The 21907-nt window shown below is 46.3% G+C and overlaps 1 long non-coding RNA gene across 2 annotated transcripts in view; it reads right to left on the bottom strand.

Moving 5' to 3' along the window:
- LOC108540998 (uncharacterized) overlaps positions 1-21907 on the bottom strand; it is an 87490-nt gene that overhangs the window by 53288 nt on the left and 12295 nt on the right. Inside the window, exons 1-2 of one of the 2 annotated variants that reach the window (XR_001888829.1) lie at positions 16614-18423; positions 9643-9814 (exon numbers count right to left, since the gene is read on the bottom strand). This is a non-coding gene — a long non-coding RNA (uncharacterized LOC108540998). Of the gene's footprint in view, positions 1-9642; positions 9815-16613; positions 18424-21907 lie in introns of those variants that run through there. The other variant, XR_001888828.1, reaches the window with a different exon arrangement.

Here is a 21907-nt window from a genome sequence, read left to right as displayed (position 1 = left end):
AAGGGCCAATGGTTGAGCAAAGCTCTGGGCCTGCAAACAGTGGCCTTCAAGAGTTTTCTGGGTGATTCTCAGCCTCTTTCCTGGGCTGTCTCTCTCCAGGCACCTGCTGCTCCAACTTCCTCTTCGGGCCTTTGCACAGCCTTCTCTGCCTGCCTAGTCTCTCCTATGTGTCCTTAAGAGCCAGCTCAGATACTAGTTCAGGCCACCTCCCTTTTTAGTGCAACGAAGCTAATCACTGCTGTAACCAGGTGGTAAGCTCGCACATCTGAATCATCAAAGGGGTGATTAAAGCACAGATTGGTGGGCCACACTCCCAGAGATTCTGATTTTGTAGGTCTTGGGAGACACCTGAGAATTTGTATTTCTAATATGGAGCTCTTGGCTGCAGCTGCTTCTTGGGGACCACCCTTTCAGAACCATTGCTCTAACCTTGGCTACTCAAACTGTGGTCCATGGACCAGCATCATCAGCATCACCTGGGAGCTTGTTTGAAATTCACCATCTCAGACCTAATAGGCCTAATGAATCAGATTCTGCATTTGAACAAGATCCCCAGGGATTCTAGTGCGCATAAAAGATTGCAAAGCACTCCTCCAAGCTGAGCTTCTGGAAGACAAACTTTTTCTTTCCTCTGTATTCCCAGCACCTGGCACAGGACTGAGTAGGATGCAAAGGCTGGGGCTGGAGCGGTCATTCTAGCCTGACAGCAAACCCATCCTGGACAGGCCTGCCCACATTGGTGCACATCAGACTGACCACCACACACTCCCAGCAGGTCATTTGGGACTTAGAAGAAAGATCAATCAGCATCTTCGACGACCCACTAGGTTCTGAAATCTCACAAAAGCATACCATCACCTTTACACCCTGGTGACTTAAAATTCAAATTTGAGTTTGCAAAAGGAGAGTTTCCACACGTATGTTCTTACACTCTCTTTCTAGAAGGGGAGACTGACTTCCAAACCCTGGGGCAGCTGCTCCTAGGACCTAATCTGCCAGGCTGCAGCTCCTGGCTGCCTGGGCTCAGACTCAGAACTCCATTTTCTATTTACAACTTTTTCCTCATTTTGTTGTTGTTGCTGCTAAAAGTTCTTAGACTTACAAACCTTCTATCTGCCAAGCCCCAGGGCTGATGATCACAGGACTGCAAGTGTGGCAGTGTGTTTGATGACGGACTGGCTCACCTCCATGCCTGCTCCCAATCATTTAGGACACAGAGCTCTGTGCTCTGGAGCGAGCGTGGGCTGCCATCAGCTAAGCAGATGGATAATGTGGGAGACAGATCAGTACATCTGGCAGAAGAGGCCCAGAATTGGGTGACGATGAACGTTTTCATTTGGGCAGATGTAACAAAATCTCCTCGCTCCCCGCATGGGCTATTCCTTGAGGAAGCAGGCCGTGTCTGAGCAGCGTCTTGCATCAGTCACCACGCAGTTACTTCGCTTTGGTGCCCTCGAGTGAAAAGTGGAGGAGGTCAACTTGATATAAAAGCTGTACAGCTAAGTTTTGCTCAGAAAGTATCTTGTAAAATAAACATATGGATAAGGCCATTTAAAAGAGCCCATTATTATGTGTTAAGATTAGTGACGGAGCCCCGAGCAACCAGGAGCCAGGGTAGGGGGCTGAGTCCAGGGACAGAGGCGTTCCTAGGAGGAAGGGGCACAAACCCTGCAACTGTGATTTCAACTCATGCTCACGTTGCAGCTGATCCCCTCCCCTCCCTGATACTGCCTGAAAGCATTCTTTCCTATAACCTGAGTTTCTCGGGGCAGAATGTGTGTGGTGGCACTGAATGGGGGCTGAGCGTTACCAGCTAGGAAGGGGTTTTTGTGTTTCAACATTGAGGTCCTGGAGTTAGCGCTTGCCTCAAAACCCCGTTTCTTTTTTGCCAGCCCACCAGCCCAGGATAGGCTCATGCCGAGCTGACAAAACCCAGGCCTGAGTCGAAAACATCTGCCTCCTGCTCCTTTTCCTTCCCAGCACCACATGGTGGGGCCTTGAGGGGCCTCGGGACTGCCTCAACCACATGTCTATGGGGTCAGATGCATCAGACACCATCGCCACATCTGCCTGCTTATCACCAAGGCTGGCTCCGGGTGAGCCAAGCAGGAGGCTGTAGGCCTGACCTGTTGCAGCTTCCCTTACTTCATCCCTTTGTCCCCCAAAGGATGGGCCATTTGCCAAAGGACAATGGAGGCTTCCCCGGGACCCTCTTTTCTCGACATTTCCCTTCCTTGGGACGCTTCCCTCAGCACTCAGCCAGCAACCCTGGAGGGTGCCAGGCATTTCACAGCAGGACAAGGGTCTTTGGGGGCAACATCTCGGTGCATTGGGGGTGCTGTATCTTTAGAGACTGACCTGGCTTTTCTCACTCTCCCAGCACTTCTCCTGGTTTGGCTTCACCACCAACCTCCCCTGGAGGCCACTGCCTTTCTTCCAAGTTCTGGGGTCACTGAGGAAGCCACTGCCTGTGCACTGCCCCAGTTCAGCCCCTCCTGGTATGAAGGTCATGGCATATCCATCAAGACTGTAACCAGCAGATCCCTGGACTCTGCCCACAGAATTCCCCGAGCCGGGCCCCTCCCTCCGCCTGACCGGGGCAACTCCTCCTCCCAGCCGCATCTGCTCTCAGGTTTCTCTGCTGTCTGCCTCACAGAGCCCCACCCCACATTCATCATGCTCTTTGAATTCAGAATTTCACTGAAATCCCCAAGGTCTTTCCTTACCATACAGCCTTAGTCACTAACTTCACAAATGTCATGAACTTCCCATTCCTCTTTTTCATGATCTCAGACAAATGTTAACATCCAACTTCGCATTCTTACAACACAGCTATTATTTCATTACCATGAGTATTCTTCATGCCACGCTCTGAGGTTTGCTTCTGAATCGATAGAAGATCATAGGTTTGGCCCCTGGTGCCCACCTCGCCACATCCACCTGGTGGTAGCATCCTTCTTTTCTATTTGGATAATGGGCTGGAAAACCTCAAAGTTGAGAGGTTGTGGCCTTTTCCCAAATCAGAAAGCAAGCTGAGGGTGGTAAAGGAAAAGAACCCTTTTTCTTTTAAACTTGCTTCATGGTTGAGAGGTTGTGTTGTCACATGTGTGTGAGCCTGTGCATGTATGCATCTGAATCTGTGTCTGTTTCCCTTCTGATCTTGGCCATACGGCCACAGTGCCTTGGGATTGATCTGGGAAGAGATAGTGGACTCTGGTTTGGCAAACCTAACGTCCATTCCCAAATCACTTCTCTCTTTCCTGACTCCAAGAGGAGACTGAAAGAGCTAAATGCTCACTCTCCCAGTCTTTTCAGCAAGGGGCAGCCAGGGGATAAATATTTCATAAATATTCATGACTTATTGAATATGTATATTTGGCCACCTGCTTTAGCATAAATTCCTGTCTTATTTTTTCCACCCTCGAAGTGTCTGTTTCCAGCTTCTGGCCGGAGGCTCTGCTTCCCAGCCTATAGAATAGCCACCCTGCAGGATACAACCCTTTATGAGAAATAAAGCTCTCCTTTCCAAATGCATGAACCTTGTCATTCTTCAGCTGATGGTAGGATTTCGGAAACTTTACAACAAAAATTACATAAGGGTCTGTGGGGAGGGAGGGGAGAGACAGAGAGAACGCTGGGAGTGGGGAAGGTGAAACCACCTTTGCAGAATTACGCCAGTGAGAGAAATCTGACATGCCTGACTCCATCTTGCCTCTAGCCTCACCAGCTGGCTGTTTTTGCTCATTCCTGGGTGTGGGCCAAACTAATTTGGGAGAAATTTGGTTTTTAGTTTGAATAATAATAGCCCTTCCCCTAAATTAAACTTATGGTTAGGGTTCTTGGTTTCATTAGTTCTAGGTCTCATTAGTCCTTGTAAAACGAACGAAAGGCTACCAAGTTTGGAGGATGAGAAGGGTTTGAATTCTAAATAATTACCAGCCATTATTCCAAAGGTCATAAGACTTGCAACTTCCCCAGTTACTCCTGCAGATAACATCACTATTGCAGAACCTACGATTGGCCTTTTGAGATGTCTTTTTAGGTTTTTGCATTTCTGACACCCTGATGGCCCCCACCTGGACTTGCCAACCAATCCTGTGGCCCACACCCAGGAACTGACTCAACACAAGAGGACAACTTCTATTCCCTATGACTTCATCTCCAACCCAACTAATCAGCATGCCTCCTACTCCAGCCCCCTGCCCACCAAACTATCTTTGAAAAATCCCTAGCCTCCAAGTCTTCGTGGAGACTAACTTGAGTAATAACTCCATCTCCCACGTGGGGTGGCCAGGCTAGCCTCACATCGATTAAACTCTTTCTTTACTGCAATGCTGTGATCTTGTTATAGGAGTTATTAAGAAATTATTTTAGGCTGATAGAGAGGAAAAGGGGTCCTTGGAAAGTTTTTGTTTCTTTTAAAGCAGCTCCAGAAACATTTTCTTGTCTAGCAGGAAATCCCTTGGTCTTAGAGCGGGGCTGGCAACCTTTGATATGCAAATACAGGCCATTAGAAACTGGGTACCCCCAAACATGGCGATTCCCACCCCTTCTTCTTGCCCTTGCCCCCACATGTGCCTGACAGCATGGCAGCCCCCTTTTATGCCCACGTGTGTAGAACATCATGGCACCCTGTATTTGCATATTAAAAGGCTAGAGCGGAGGGCTAGTTTTTTCGCGGGCTATGTGAGTGACATGCCTGGTCAAACCAATCCCCTGAGCCCTATGCAAATCAGGCACCACCTCCTCCAGCCTCCTCACATAAGTAGACACATTTCCGCTGCACACAGGGCTTCCTCTCTCGGCTTTGGAGCCCCCCTCCCTCTGTCTCTGTATAGGGGAGCTTCTTCCTTCATTCGTGCCTATTAAACTCTCTGCTCCTTAAAACCACTCCACGTGTGTCCGTGCCGTTTTATCTAATTCACCTTAGATGAAGAAACCTGGTGTTCCTCCACTCATGGGAGCCGTATCAATCTCAGTGAGTAGATTTTCTTTGTACAGCAGGCAGGAAGAACCTGCTGGGCGGTTACAAAGGCACTCCAGGCACAAGGCTGTTTAGAACAGAATTAACATAGAATTCCTGCCTCTTGGTGCAAGGAGTGTCTTGTCTATCCAGCTAAGACTTGTCCAGGCTAAGGTCTCTGTAAGCACTGCCCTGGACCTCAGGACCACCAAAAGATGGGTAGAAAGTTCTAGAACTATCATTACTAACTGAACCATATCAGTCTACAAAACAATATATCATTTGGGGCTCTTTGGCTCTTAGGATGCAGATGACATTGACTTGACCTTCCTTCCCCAACCAGTGAGCTCCCCAAATGATGGGTCATTCGTAGGAGCTCCCAAGCCAAGCCCTGCGTCCATGGAATCAATCCAGTTGAAGAAGCATCTTACGGTCCAGCAGACCCTCTCTCCCTCTCACCAAGTTTAGCCAGAGTGAGACTCTGCCTGTTTCCTTTCTGTCCACCCCACCTCCCTATCCACTAAAAAAAATCCTCAAGGCTGGTGGGGGCAGCACAGATCCTACTGAATATTTAGGAGCCAGAAGGGGGTCTGTGTCAGCATTCCTGGCATGTTAATGTCGGATTTTCCTTTAGTTAAAAAGCCCTTCAGCTAACCCCAAAGCTTGAGTGTGTGTCTCGGGATCCCCTTCCCGTTCTTCCTCCTCTGCTTTCCCTCTCCTCACTCTCTCTTGACACTAAGTTTCCTATGTATTTCTAATGCAGAGGAAGTAGCTCTCTTTGGGGTTTTGTTGTTGTTCTCCTTTTATTTTAGTTTTAAGTTTTGTGGGTACGTGTATATATTTATGGGGTATGTGAATGTTTTGATACAGCCATGCAGTGTGAAACAAGCACATCATGGAAAATGAGGTATCCATCCCCGCTAGCCTTTATCCTTTGAGTTACAAACCAATGGTGGCTCTCTTTTGTTTCTTTTGTCTTCTGCTAACACACAGTCCCAAAGACAAGGCCAATGGGAATTCTGCCCTCAGCTGTCTCTTTCTGCGATATTCACATGTACACATTCACTCATAAATGCCCCAACCTGCATTTAAGAGGGAGGTGATTTCAGATGAACAATGATCTTTTACAATAATTGTGACTAAGGACTGGCCTCTATTCTCTTCTCTTTGTCTTCCAGGCACATTTTCTACTGACTTCCTCTTCCCTGGTTTGCTCAAGTTCACACAGGTGTGTCCTCACCAAGACCTTACAGTCAAGGAGCCTTATCTGTCTTTCTGTGTGAGTTTGATGTGAGACCAGATTACAACCACTAGACACGCTGCGTCCCTGAAGGCCTGGCTGCTGCAGGCCTCCCTCGATTTGGCCAAGAATGACTCCTTCCCTCCTCTAGCACCCCCATCTGTGCTATCAGGAGAGGCAGGAGGTGTTGGAGAGACCTCCCCTGCCCACCACGCACACCTCCCAGCTTGAGGCTGCCTGAAGACCTTTCAGAAACCCCTGACCTTGTCGCCTCCTGTCCCCTCCTCCTTGTTCTCCACGCTCTGATCAAGTGGAAGTTTCCTCTTCACCACTTCAGGGTCACTTGGTAAAGATGAGTTGGGCAGAAAGGTCGGGGCTGGAGGAAGGGTGTATTTGGAAAGAGGGCTGGGCTGGAGATGAGGAAATGGGGTCCAGAACTGCTGTGCCACACCCCAGCCCAATGACCCAGGTCAACTCGCCTCACCCACTTGGGCCTCTCTTTCCTCATTTGCCTAATAAACGTTTAAAATCCCTACACTACTCCTAAAGTGTCTACAACATTTAAAAGGTGTTGAAAATGTTAGCAAATTGCCCCTATTAGAAATCTGGGGCTGTTCCTGCGTTTTCCACGACCTCCCTGCTAGAAGGTCCCAGAACTTTCCCTTTTGACTCCAGAGACACCAACTCTGCTGATGTCACAGCTTTCCTCTGACTGCAGGTTAATTTCTGGTGCATGAAATATTCCTGCATCTGCCGTTTTTACTGCAGTAGAGTTGCTCTGTGGTACACAGGCAGGTTATTGTTTTATTCTTTACTTTTTAATCAGTCAAGAGTTTCAAAAGGGATAAAACAGGAAGGTCCCTCAGGGCTGATGTTCAGCACAAACACCCTGTAAGCCTCTGGGTGTGCCTGTCATCAGTTCTTGTACAGACATCACGGGGCTACTGCCTTAGTTTGTAGTTTCTGAATAGCTGGAGGAGGGGTGTTTCACAACTGAATAGGAGGGGGTTGCCAGGGAGCCGCCCATCCAAAATCTTCTTGTTTGTACAAGTTTTAGTTGGATACCCAGAATCACAGAAATGATTTCTTTTCGATAATAAAAGAATCTCTAAAAAGATAAGCTGCCATCCCCCAAGAGGCCAAATGAACAACAGTGTGATATGAGCTCTTTTAGGAATGCAAGTCAGTATCCCGTGATCCCTGGGGACAAAGAGAACATGTTTAGGGTTGTTCCTGAGTATGGAAGGAAGCTGGAGAGGTTCCACCTGTCGGAATTGTCATGCATCCTCCTTTATGGATGGACCAGCTGTGAGCTACTGCCTTTCCATCAGCAGATGGTTCAAATGATCCCAGAGATTAGGTCTACAGAAAATATAGGTCACAGCAAAGGAGAAATTCTATGCGAAAGTAGTTAGCACAGCACTCAGCATATGGTAGGGATCCTATAAATATTAATTTTTCGTCACATATAAAAATTCCAATTTGCAGGGTAATCTCGGCTTGTAAAGAAGTGAAAAGTTAGAGGGGTAGATTTGTCTCCAGAGATGGTGACAGCACTCTCTGCCATCATACATGTTCTTCTGTATTACAGCCTCGCTATTTCTCCTTGAGAAGAGCCTATTTCCCCTTCCCTTGAATTCAGGCGGGTCCTGCAACCTTTTTTGACTAATAGAAGTTGGCAGAAGCAGGAGCACCCATGGGCAGGCTTGTGAGTGAAGCCTTCTTGGCCTCCCAGCCCAGCCCAGGCACCAGCTGAATGCAGCCGAGTAAGCAATCCCAGCCAACCTGCGTGAAGCAGAAGAAACATCATCCCAAATTCTAGCCCCAGAAAATCAGGAACAAATGAAATCACGGTTGTTTGAATCCACTACATTTCGAGGTTGATTTTTGTTTTGTTTTGTTTTGTTTTTGAGATGGAGTTTTGCTCTTGTTACCCAGGCTGGAGTGCAATGGCGTGATCTTGGCTCACCACAACCTCAGCCCCCCGGGTTCAAGTAGCTAGGATTACAGGCATGCGCCACTACACCTGGCTAACTTTGTATTTTTTAGTAGAGACGGAGTTTCTCCATGTTGGTCAGACTGGTCTCGAACTCCTGGCCTCAGGTGATCTGCCCGCCTCGCCTCCTAAAGTGCTGGGATTACAGGCATGAGCCACCACATCCAGCCTCGAGGTTGTTTTTTATGCGGCAACAGACAAAGCAAGTTTTCAGAACAAATCTGTTAAATTGATTTTAGCCTAAAACTGCCTCCTTATGTATTGGTGCAAAAGTTGGTGCAAAAGTAATTGTAGTTTCTGCTATTCAAAGTAATGTCACCAGCCAATATTTTAAGATTGGCCTAAGGTTTCTCTGTACATCGTGAACTATAACCTAAATGGAAGTGCAAACAGACTATGACCTACCCGTGTGCCAATCACTGAGTGTTGGCCAATCTCTGGTGGTCAGCTGTTCGGACTGTGTTCAAATAAGACAAATGCTGAGCTATAACCAATCCGGCTGCTTCTGTACTTCACTTCCATTTTCTGTACATCACTTTCCTTTGTTCTGTCTGTAACTCATCTTCCACCACGTGGCTGTGCCGGACTCTCTGAGCCTACTCTGGCTGGGGAGGCTACCTGATTCATGAATCATTCTTTGCTCAATTAAACTCTGTTAAATTTAGGCCGGGCACTGTGGCTTGTGCCTGTAACCCCAGCACTTTGGGAGGCTGAGGTGGGAGGAACACTTGAGGCCAGGAGTTCGAGACTAGCCTGGCTCACATGGCAAAACCCCGTCTCTACTGAAAATACAAAGTATTAGCCAGACGTGATGGTGCATGCTTGTAATCCCAGCTACTTGGGAGGCTGGGGCAGGAGAATCCTTGAACTCGGGATGCAGAGGTTGCAGTGAACCAAAATCATGGGGGCCACTGCACTCCAGCCTGGGCAACAAGAGCGAAACTCTGTCTCAAAAATAAAATAAAATAAAATAAAATAAGATAAACTCTGTTAAATTTCATTTGGCTAAGGATTTTATTTTAACAAGAGTTTCAAAATTTAACCTTTCCATAGGATTTTCTTTTCTTTCTATCCTCCGCAAATTTTCATAGAATCTATGTACTTTCAAAAAAAAATGTTCCTCCAGAAACATTGTGAAAGGTTCTGTGAATTCATTTACTTAGCAAGGTTTCGAGAAACATTTTCAACACAAATATTTAAATGTACATATAATTTCCATCCTCAGAGAATTTAACACTAACCATGTAGACTAGACACACATACATTGAGTGCTAATAATCTACAAGGCAGTATATGACTGCAGCTAAGTAATCTCTAAACCCTCTTTTGACCCTAAAATTCCATTAGGCCATGGAACTGAGTATACAAAGATTAAGTTCAGAGAAGACTCTCTGGGGTTTGTGAGTATCAGAAAAACAGAAAATGAAACACACATGAGCTTACCGAAACAGGGCTTTCTTTTTCCAGCGTGAGTTCTTGTGTGGGCAGTCGAGGGCAGTCAGAGATATGGGCTCCTTCTAGCTTTCTCCTGTTCTTGGTATATGGCCTTCGTCACAGGCTCACTGAGTGGGTGCTCCACCTCTAGGCAACATGTTTCATTTCCAGGAAGTAAGAACTAACAGGAAAGGACAAAAATCAAAAGGAAATGCAACCTAAGGGTCCCTTTTCATTAGGAAAACAATAGCTTTTCTAGAAGCTTCACCTTTTAGACTTCTACTTAAATCTTCTTGGCCAGAACCATCTTGTAAGTCTATCCTGAGCTGCAAGAAGTCCTGAACACATTCTGAGATACACTGGACTTCTGTCGATAAGGAAAAAGGGAAGAGTGTATATTGGGTGTTTGAAGTAAGGAAGTAGAGAATGCCTTCGGGATAGGCAGTTAGCAGTGGCCCCCACAGTCAGAAGTTTGGCAGGACACAAAGATCTTTAGATAAAATGAAATATGGGGGCATGTGCCAGAAGGAGAGAAGGTGGACCCATCTCTCCTGGATGCATATGCATGGAAGGAGGGTAGAGAGAATGCACATATACGATCACCCCCACCCCACCCAAACTTACACCACACCAGACACACACACACACACACACACACACACACATACATGAAATCACCATTTAATGTTGGACTGCTATTTGAGACTACCTCTGACTTACCCTCTCCAAGGTTTCTTTTCTCCGACTCTATTGGATATGACTTTTTGCTCTACAGAAGCTAAAGAGCTAAAACCACTATTTCCCAGATGTTCTTAGAGCCAAGATTCTGGTTGCAACTGATCTCATGCCAATTAGAGGCACTGTTCAAGACTTGCATTCAGAACTGAGTTTAGTGGGTGGAGGGCAGCATTCTGGAGGCAGCAGTGACATCTTGGAGCCCTGCTTGATAGGCAGCTTCCTTAACAGCCTACTTTTGCAGCATCATAGTTGGTACTGGAAGCTCACCTAGGATCATTCTTCAGCTCCTCAGTGATTCTGTTATCAATTTAGTAACAGAGATAAATCCCTTCCTTTTATTTATTTATTTATTTATTTATTTATTTATTTTGAGATGGAGTCTCACTCTGTCGCCCAGGCTGGAGTGCAGTGGCATAATCTCGGCTCACTGCAAACTCCGCCTCCTGGATTCACGCCATTCTCCTGCCTCAGCCTCCCGAGTAGCTGGGACTACAGGCACCCACCACCATGCCAGGCTAATTTTTTGTATTTTTTAGTAGAGACGGGGTTTCACTGTGTTAGCCAGGATGGTCTCGATCTCCTGACCTTGTGATCCACCCGCCTCGACCTCCCAAAGTGCTGGGATTACAGGCGTGAGCCACCGGGCCCGGCCAAGGTAAATCCCTTTCTAAACTGGCAAGCATGACTCTGTTCTCTGTAACTGAGCATATTTGGTTACAGCATCACACAGACCTCTCTCCATTGCAGCCTCTCCCATTTTCTCTCTGCTGGACATTAGTTAGACATGTGACTTCACATCTCCAACTCTTGCCTTCTTTCCTCTGACTTGGAGATCTTGTGTGGATCAGGTATGAAACTGCCTGTACAGTGCCTGACTCAGATGAGTGTTCAACAAATACTAGTTTCAACAAACTTACTCAGAATAGTCACAGAAAATGCTAGCGAAGGAGTTGCTCCATGGGGCAATGGTGGTAGAGAGGCACCCCGGCATGACAGATGGCCTTGTGCTCTGCAGGGGCACAGAGGAGCCCAGACTTGAAGCCCTTGTTAATAAAGTCTGTCTCCTCTTCCAACCTGTAAGCCACCAACCTGTCATTTCAAACCTGTTTGAATTTTCTTTTACTTGTAGCATAAAACCTGATGCAGGGGAGCCTGAATTTCCTGGACAGAGACCTCCAAATGCAGAGGATGGTTTTGGAACCAGTAGCCATCCAGCTGCCACCTAGGAAACACCAGCCACGGGCCCCATCCTCTGCTCTGTGCAGCCTGTCATGGTGAACAGAATGGACACCACCATTGCCTTTGTAGAGGGTCCTGTTTAACACAGGAGGCAAATCCCTGGAATGGTCCCTCATGTGAGCACCCATAGTTTGAAAGAAGATAGTGTGGTACCATTGTGGCCCCAGGCCACCAGCCCAGAGAGGGTTTTCCTGACTACATCATACTTAGGATAAAGCCTGATCAAGGAGACAAATCTGTGTCAGCTGTCTCTATTCCCTGTGAGGTCATGGTGGCCAAGACACTTTGGGGCCAAAGATAGCTTTGCAGTGAGAAAAATGTAGGGAAATGCTGCTGAAGGCTGCAGGAGCCATGACGGGCTGTGGAGGAGGCTGTGGGAAGTGTAGACTGTGCTGGAGGCCAGCCTGGCAGCCATGTGCCAGTGCAGGGGAGGTGCAGGGCTGAAGGAGGCAGCCAGGCTGGGGAGGGCACCACACTCTGGCTGGGGGTTCCAGGCCTTGGGCCTGGACCACTTCAACGGGAATGGAAAAGTAGGTGACATGAACATGTTTTGGAGAGCATCTACGGATCTTGCTAGGTGTGTCCTTACTTCCTTCTCCTGGGGGTTCTTGGGGGACAAAATGAAGATGAACATCATCACATGGTTTGCCCAGCTTCTCCTCGTCTGTGGATTTGCACCCTGTGTGTGCCGTCAACAGCTCTGATCCCACTATCCTTTGGTTGTTTCCCTGTCTTAGTCCTGGTCACAGTGAGAGGCCCCAGTGGAGAAAGGATGCTTCCATCTCTGTACCATAAAGCCCATGGAACCAGTGGTCAGTAGGCGGCAGCCAGTGGAAGCAGCAACAGCAGGTGGCATTCAGGCTGTGCTCAAGGACTGACACCTCTGTGGAAGATGAAGCACCTTCTTCAGTGAATGTGGAGCAAACCCATCCCTCTGATTCTCAGCAGAGTGTCCTATCTCTCAGTTATCAGTGCTGCATTATTAGTATCATAATCGAGAAGCTTTATTGAGCAAAGTCCTGGGTTCAACATTGGCGAGAGCACTGGAGTGTCTTGGTGGGTCCAGGAAGAGCAGATGCCTGAGAGGAGATACCAAGGAAATGAAGCACCAGATCCTTCCCTGGGGTTCAAGGCAGCCAGAGAAGGGGAAGGCCCACCTTCGGATCCCACCACTCCTCTCACAGGGCCAGCCAGGGAACGGCAGCCCTCCACGCATCAGTTCTCTCATCTTTGAGATGGATGTGATAGTATCTACTCTGCCCAATTCACATAGCATTGTGATGAAGCCCAGATGAGATGAAGGGCACAACTGCCTCTCAGCGCCATACAGTGCAATGACTCACTGTTAAAGTGTTGCCCAGCTCCAGAGCACAACCAAATACTCCTGTGTTGAATTGTGCAGGCTGTGCCGACGGATAGAGGAGGACTAAGAAGTGCCAAATAGCTTCCTAGAAAAGGCGAACTTTGAGCAGTGTGGAAGAAGGCAATGTACAAGTTTGTAGAAATGGAAGGAAATCTTTTTGGTCAAGGTAAGCAGCTAGAGCCTGCCTTTCACTGTGTGTCCACTTGTGTATATTAACTCGCTTAATCACCTCTACAGTTCCCAAGGTCGGCATGCTTATCCGCACGTAAGAGGAGGGAACTTTACATGGGCATCTCCAGACGGCTGCTTGGGCTTCCTCAGAGCCTGGTGGCCAGGTTCCAAGAAAAGGCATTCCAAGAAAACAAACTCAGCGTGCGAAAGCTTACTGAACCTCCATTTACATCACACTTGCTGGTGTCCCATTTGTTGAAGGTGGTCACATGGCCAAGTCTGGAGACAGAGTAGGAGGGGGCTACATATGAGCAAGAATGCCAGGAGCTATTGTTCATTTGGGTTACTTAAGTAAGTTTATCACAAAGAGTGGCCAAATGCAACCACACTAATCAATATAAGTCACATTAGCATTTTATTGATTTAAAAAAATTTTAATCCCATCTTGAATTTCCATGTGTTGTAGGAGGGATGCAGTGAGAGATAATTGAATCATGGGGGCAGGTCTTTCCCATGCTTTTCTCTTGAAAGTGAATAAATCTCACAAGATCTGATTGTTTTCAAAAGGGGAGTTTCCCTGCACAAGCTCTCTTCTCTTGTTTGCCACCATGTGAGATGTGTCATTCACCTTCCACCATGATTGTGAGACCTCCCCAGCCTCCTAAAGTGCTCCTAAAGAAAGAGTCCATTAAGTCTCTTTCTTTTGTAAATTACCCAGTCTCAGGTATATCTTTATCAGCAGTGTGAAAATGGACTAATACAACTAGGTACTCAGCATTTAGATCAAGAAACAAAGCATTACCAACACCCCAAAAGCCCCACTTAGACCCTTTTTCAGGCACTCCCTACTTCTCCCCAACCCAGAAGACCCACTGTCCTCATTTCTAATAACATTCATTAATTTTTAAAGATATTTTAAAACTTTGTAGTGCTGGAATGAATGGCTTCTATTGATGGTTTCTTTTGGTCAACATTATGTTTGTGAGTTTCTCCATACTGCTGTGTATAATGTTCATTTTCATTGCTGTGTGATATTCGATTGTATGATGCTAACATATTTTATTTATCTATTCTACTCTTCACGGGCTTCTGTCAAGCTTCCAACTTGGGACTATTACAAATAGTGTCACAATGAACATTCATTCCTCTTGGTGAACATATCCATGTATTACTGTTGGTGTACACCCAGGAGCAGAATTGCTGAATCATAAGGCACACATGTGTTTTTGGTGGATACAGCCAAACAATTTTCCAAAGTGATTGTGTCAGTTTATCCTTCTGTTAGTAGTGTATGAAAGTTTTAGTAGCTCCAAACTCCTTCCACTCTTTCCATTGTAGCCATTTTGATGGGTATGTAGGAGCATTGCATTTCGGTTTTAACGAGAATTTCCAAAATAACTAATGAAGTTGAGCACCTTTATGTAAGTTTATTGGACATTTGGATTTCCTCTTTTGCTTAATGACTTTTCAAATACTTTGTCCATCTTGAAATCTGATTTTTTTTTGTATGGATTCTGTATATATTCTGGATGAATTTTTTGTTGTGCCTGTGTGATTCATTGTAATCCATGGAAAGCTGGTCAGAGCAGTGGCTGATACAGACCAAGTAGCTGAAAGCGGGAAACAGATGAGGAACAACGGAAAGTATCTGATACACCTGGCTACTGCTATCTCTCACCTGGGTGATTTCAAGGGCTTCCCAATGTCCAATACAGCACCTAATCTTAATAGACACTCAAAGTATTTGCTGAATGATCTTACTGTTTCTTCCTTTAAAAATCTTCCTGATGATTTTATTTTCTACAAAGGTAACCTTTCTTCTTTAATGTCATCTATCACTTGAGACAGTAGAAAGATAATTAGACCATGGTTTGACATGGAGATGGAGTACAAAGATGGGATTCGAATCCTATTCTGCTTCTCACTTGTTTGGTGACCTTGGATATCTGTGAAACATGATGATCTCATCCATAAAATAGGGATCATAATAGTCCTATCAAATAAGATGTTGTGAGTATTAAATGAGTAACTCTATGTTGGGCCACTTAATAGAATATCAGGTACAAGGAAGCCCTCAGTGAAGGTTAGCTGTCATCATCATCATCATCATCCTTGTCATCATTGCCATTGTTGTTATCTTATGATTATTAGGGCCCTGCTTTGCTTATCTTCAATTATGTAGCATGGCTTCTTCAGCAGATAACAGAAGTAAGAATGAGCTCTTCCAAAGACGTTTGGAAGAGTGGAATGAAACAAATTTGTGAAAAATCTTGGTCAACCTTGGTCCCATCTACAACGATTGAGTCACTATTACTCTGATGGTCCTCATAAGTCTCAGGCTCTCTAACATTTAAAACATATTTTATACACAGAGAGAAGGTGAGAGTGATTTAGATAGAGGAGGGGATGGAGAGTCCTCTAAATAGAGACGGAGACTTATGAATTTGTATCCCCAGAGCATTGCTTCACTAGATCCCCAGGACAACTCTCCACTGGGCATTTATTAACCTCTTGTGCAAATGAGGAGAAGAAAGCTCAAAGAGATCAAGGAACACTCCCAAGATCACAGGACTAGTCAATCACAGAGCCCAGGTCTGTGTGCGTCCCAGTCCCCGCTCCTTCCCCCGCCTAGCTCTCCACTTTCAAACTGAGGAATGCTCTAAATCTCTAGATTCATACAGTAACTTTTACACAGTTTAAAAGCCAGAAATTAATTCCGTGCCCGTGGGAATGCTCTCAGAGCAAAGATAATTCTGCAATATATCCTTGTGTATATTTTCAGTGCATCCTGACTTCCACCTGGTTTGGAGCTATAAGTCAATCTTTTGGCCACTAAGCTAAATTCCCAGGGTGCTCTTAAGATACAGAAATCCCAGCAGTAAATAGCAAAGCTGTTAGACCAGATTAAACCTGCCAAAGTGATTTGAGCCGAGCTGAGAAAAATGGACCCCCTTGAAATGATACGCTATCAGCCAACAGTAACATAACCCTGGAAACAAACCTTTTAGTTTATAGTTCAACAAGCAGCACACATGGTTAGGAAGGAGACTTGGCTGAAGTCTAGCATCCACAGAGGGTGCAGAGGGTGTGGAAAATGTGAGTTGTAATTCATTTATGTTTCACTTTCTCTGTTTTCCTGATTAAATGATCGTGTGGAGAATTCCTTGATTTTGACATTTGAAATCTACAGAGTCTGTCTGGGAGGTGAGTAATGATAGTATAACTAAAGATTGTGATCAGAGAGGGGGTCAGAGTGTGACAAAGGGGGAATGACACGGAGACAGATGAAGGATGCAGGTGGGTGAAGATCGCAGGCACTGGGAGGCAGTTCCATCTCCCATTTCACTCCATTGCTCTTACAACAACTTAAAAATGGAAAACAAATGCTATGGAGACTTCATTTTTCTAAGAAATTGATTAAGTTAAAACAACAACAACAACAACAACAAAAAACCCAAGGTGTGCTTACCCAGGACAGTATTTTCCCTGTTGAGACCGAAGCAGCTGAGGGTTATACAACCCCACTCAACTGCTTCTCGAGGCCACTGCAGTTTCCGTGGGCAAAAGCAAACAGTCCTGAGCAAATCCTGCATGTCCTCTTCCATTCTTGCCCCTTCTATTTACCTTTGTTTTTGAATAAGCCCAGACACTAAGGCGACAGTCTCGTTAAGTATGTCACTTTAGCTGAGGAGGAATAAACTACAATGCTATAGGCAGGTGCCTGATTCAATCACAAAATTATTCAGACACCTGGGGCAATGCCCAGCTGGCAGGGCTACCTGTTTGTTTTTCTTTTCAGTTTGTATTTTGTATTGTTGCCAGCCTTGCGTTTTAGAAGCACTGAGGGCGCTTAGCATTTATTTAGTTTTGGTTCCCACAGTCTTCCACCAGAAGCCCACCCCATGTGTAGGTGCGGGGATTCAGGTGGGCTGCTGCTTGCTGGGAAGCATGTTTCTCAGCCTGACTTGTTCTCTCTCTTTCTCTCCTGAGGTTCAAAAGTCCATTTTCAGTATTTCCTGTAGAAAAGTGCTCCTAAAATCTGAAAGTATGCTATTTTAGGATGCAAGTAGATCTTTGTCCTTCCTTCTTGGTGGAGATGAATTGGGGCACCGTTCCTGAGCCAGTGGCCTCTGTGAACACTGGAACACTGCCTGGGTGTCCACCCTCATGGGGAGAAGCCATGGGGACAGCTGCAGAAGGGAGCGCCCACCTGGACAGGTGAGGTGACCGATGCTGGACAACACGGTTCCCGGTCCACTTGACTTCTTTGCATCTTGCACTGAGACACAGACCTCCAAGGGAAGCAGCAGTGGTGAACTGCTTTGTGGCACGATGGCCTTCCATGGAGTCCAAGGAATTCTTCTGGAAGATAAGGGGCTGGAATTCCAATTCCCATTGGCACTACCCCATGCAGGTCTAATACCATTCATTGGGTGATAGTTCTTTGACTATATTTCAGTCTGACAATACCATATACAATAGGCTGTTCTGGCTGTCATTCACTGACCCTTGAAGGGGGAAATTCCTTGAGGTGCTGCAAAGGGAGTTTCCACTGATAAATGAGCATTTCAGGAGGTGTGGGAAGAAAGCCCGGTCCACAGGCACCACTGTCAGCATTAGGTGAGTCAGGAGAGTGAAGGTGACATCTGCGGCAAAGTGTCCCAGCAACACACAACAGGCCGGGACTGTTTTCCTCACCTGTCTTGGCATTGGCTGCAAAACTGAGGGACCCTAAACAGGTACAATTCCTGAGACTGTAAAGACAGCAACACAGCGACTGTCCTTACCCCTCCCACCCCCAAGTCCAGGAAGACTGTGTCTCTTCAAATGCCCAGGTCAGCATCTCCTCCTCTGAAAGGGTCTGGAGGATCCTGGGAGGGCAGGATGGGGGGTGTGGGCTTATCAGCCCAGGAGCCTGGGCGCAACTTTGAGGTCAACTTGCTGTGGGGCCTTGAGCCAGTCACATGGCACCCTAGGCTGTAGGTTTGTCATCAGAAGAAGCGTGATGCCTTAGGGCCTTGTTGGCGTGACATTCTAGGATCCTAGGTGTTTGCTGTGTGTCAAAGGCACGCATCACAACAGGACCAATGTAGGAGCAACACTTCTGCAAGAAGGCACTTAATGCTCCACTTCAGGTGAGCTCTAAAGGGAATTTCATTCCTAAGACCTTAGAAGCAAACGTGTCTGTATTTCTGTTTGTTAACTGCGTTCTAAATCAATGGGCTGGCCTACGGGCATAAGAAGGCCATGATATCTCCCAACGTTCTAGACACAAGAGAAGGTTTTGCAACCAAGTGGGCAGCTGGACCTTAGACCCAGTGGCCCGTTGGAAGGATGCCAGCCTTCCTTGTTCGAAGGACCCATGTAACAGACTGCTGTTTGCAGGTACCCATGTTAGAGAAGAACACAGTGATCCACCTAGGACTTTGGGTGTCTGGATTTCAAAACAGATTCTTGCTTGCCAAATGTTTATCAGAGCTTGTCAATAACAACTTGAATGATTTTCTCCCACTGTCACATTCAATATTTACCTTTGGAGAAAAGCAGGGTCAGTTCTCTCCAAAAGGAGGCTTAGTTAGTACAATTAGGTGTTTCACAAAAAGATGTCCTTAAACTGCACCCCTTAGAAAATGGTAAGGGACTTTAATAGGGAAATGCCACCTCACCCAGGGTGGCAAGAAAGCACTTGCCACAATCATTTCAGCCGTCAGTTCTAAGTGACTTCGGCATTTCCTCATGGCAGGACAGTGGGCTTGCTGCCACAAGTGCACTTTTCCTCACCTCACTTTGTGTTCCCGTTGATCTTTTTTTTTCTTTGTATTTTGGAGACGAGACAGCTTGTTCCAAGTTCTGAGTTGGGGACGGTAGCGATTCTTCACGACCAAAACACTCTGCAGCTGCGTCCTTTGGAGCAGGGAACACGAGCTGCTTTGTTGACCCCTCTTCACCCCAGAGGCGTGTCTTCTAGGTTCAGTCCAGGATGCAGCCTGCCAGTCATTGGTCAGGTCACAAATATGTGCAGCACACAGCAAGGTCCTCCCTGTGACCCGTCGATGTGGCCACGTGCTCTCTGTCACCCCAGCGCCCCGGATCTCAGTCTGCAGGGAAGCAGCCGTGACAAGCACAGGAAGGCAGGCACTGGTACCTCCTATCGAAGCCCCCAGTTCACCGGGAGCCGTCGTGTTAATTTAAGAAGTTGACTGAACAATCTGGCACTGTCGCTGGAAACTGAAGAAGGTGGGAGGAGGCTAAGCAAAACCCTTGCTTAATTAAAAGCATATCTGCAAAAGGTCAGGCCTGGCAGGAGGATGACAAAGGCAGTCAGAATTTTAAAATCAAGTCATTCTCTCTTGTGAGATTTCTTCCAGACCCTGATGGATTAGGGATGCGGGGTTTTCTCTTCCAACAAAGCCTGCACAGCTGAGTCGGGGTGAGCCAAGTGTTAGTTCCTTTGCTGTTTTCAGAGAAGTAGGACTTCTTCCCCCAAGGTGACCCCACTTCAACCCCAGGGCAAGAAGGAGGTGACTCTCAGTAAGTGTCAGCCCTCATTCCTTCTGGAAACCTGGGGTAGACATGGAAAGCACGTGGTGAGCTCTGTGGGGGCCATGTGCCTTTGGGACGCTGTGCCTCGGTTCAAATGGCTTCTTTAAGAAATCACCAAAACTGGATTCCCGCTGCAGCTGACAGAATGGGGAAAGTGTGGGCTCAGAAAAGTGAATTTTTAGTACTGACGTGATAGCCACCTTCACCTTTCTGAGGCCAGGTGCAGTGCCTCACACCTGTAATCCCAGCACTTTGGGAGGCCAAGGTGGGTGGATCACCTGAGGTCGGGAGTTTGAGACCAGCCTGGCCAACATAGTGAAATCCCATCTCTACTAAAAAAAAAAAAAAAATACAAAGATTAGGTGGTGTGGTGACACACATCCCAGCTACTCGGGAGGCTGAGGCAGGAGCATCGCTTGAACCCTGGAGGCGGAGGTTGCAGTGAGCCGAGATCACACCACTGCACTCCAGCCTGGGCGACAGAGTGAGACTCCATCTAAAAAAAAAACAACAAAAAAAATCACCAAGACTGGATTCCTGTTGCAGCTGATGGAATGAGGAAAGTGTGAGCTCAGAAAAGTGATTTTTTAGTACTGACTTGATAGCCAGCTTCACGTTTTTGAGAGAAGAACTGTAATTCCAGAAGACCTAACCAGTGCCAATGGGGAAATGACAAGAGGGTAGATCTGCAATAAGCAGAGCTTTCCCACAGCCAGCACTATTCAGTTAGGAAACAGCAGGCAGTGCGTCAGCCTCTTCCTCCCCTGACATGCTGGGAGAGGGCGTAGAAGCCCATTTCCTGAAGATACTGAAGAGGGGTCCTGCCATGGGGGCAGGAGAAGGGGACTAGGTTAACATCTGCGTATGAGTTCAAATTCTTTGATTCTACATTATCACACGACCCTCTTCAGAATATGCCTATTCCTCAGAATTTTGAAAACAATTGTATAATTGTATACAAAACAATTGTTTTGTATACTTTGTGTATTGTATATTTGTATTTTATTACTTATTTGTGACATCTATTTATGAATGAGCATCCTTTTGTTAAAGCAAAAGCATTTGAACACTCTCTGCTGGTCTGAGAACTTCATATTTCTTCAGTGAATCATTATAATCTGAGCATATGGACGGCATCCTTGCTTCTGGCGCCAAGAAGTACAATCAACTGATGGAGAGTGTTTCTTAAATGAAAGTGGTGTTTCCAGTTGGCAAAACATAGATTATTTTTGCTATTAGAGAAATTGATTTCTTAAGACATGTGATTAATTATGTCTGTAAAACAGAAAATCCATCAAAGACAAAATGTTTTTCCCTTCAGAAAACACTTACAAATTCCTACAATGTCATTGACTAAATATGACATTCTATTAATGGGCACCTTGTCTCCAAAGATACATCTGGGCTCGCTCTCCATGTTATCTTCCCCAGGCTTTTGGGAGATTGATGACTGATGACAAAACCAGGGCAGCACTCGGTGACTTTCTGCTGGTTCTTGAGAATCCAAACGAAAGTTCTACACTGAACCTGCTCTGCAGAGGGGACCCACATGAGGAAAATGACAAAAGATGATTCCATTTCCACTGTGAAAGGGATCTTGCTAGACAGCCTGTTGGCCTTACCTTCCAAACATATTCAGAGTCCCAGCTTCATTCCCTAATTCCCCAGCCCAAGCAGGGCCATTGCATGCACAGCTCCAATGTGCGTGCAATGGTGCCCCTAGGATTGTGGGGAGCACAGTCAGCCTGGGGCAGCCTTGTGATACCCAGTGATATGGTTTGGCTGTGTCCCCACCCAAATCTCATCTTGTAGTTCCCATAATCCCCATGTGTCATGAGAGGGACCTGGTGGGAGGTGACTGAATCATGGGGGCGGTTACTGCCATGCTCTTCTCGTGATAGCGAGTGAGTTCTCAAGAGATCTGATGGTTTTATAAGGGGCTTTTCTCCCACTTCACTCTGCAATTCTCCTCGCTGCCACCAAGTGAAGAAGGATGTTTGCTTCCCCTTCCACCATGATTGTAAGCTTCCTGAGGCCTCCCCAGCCCTGCAGAAATGTGAGTCAGTTAAACCCCTTTCTTTTATAAATTACCCAGTTTTGGGTATTTCTTCATAGCAGCATAAGAATGGACTAATACAACCAACATTTTCTATCTGGAGTATATTTTGTATTTTTCATATGTTTTATTGCTAATTTGTCACATCCATTCCTGAATGAAAA

The sequence above is a fragment of the Rhinopithecus bieti genome, unplaced genomic scaffold (assembly GCF_001698545.2).
Source record: "Rhinopithecus bieti isolate Rb0 unplaced genomic scaffold, ASM169854v2 scaffold_19482, whole genome shotgun sequence".
In the NCBI taxonomy this organism is placed as follows: Eukaryota; Metazoa; Chordata; class Mammalia; order Primates; family Cercopithecidae; genus Rhinopithecus; species Rhinopithecus bieti.
Note: the sequence above shows the minus strand (reverse complement) of the source record. Positions and strands in the feature narration are given on the sequence as shown.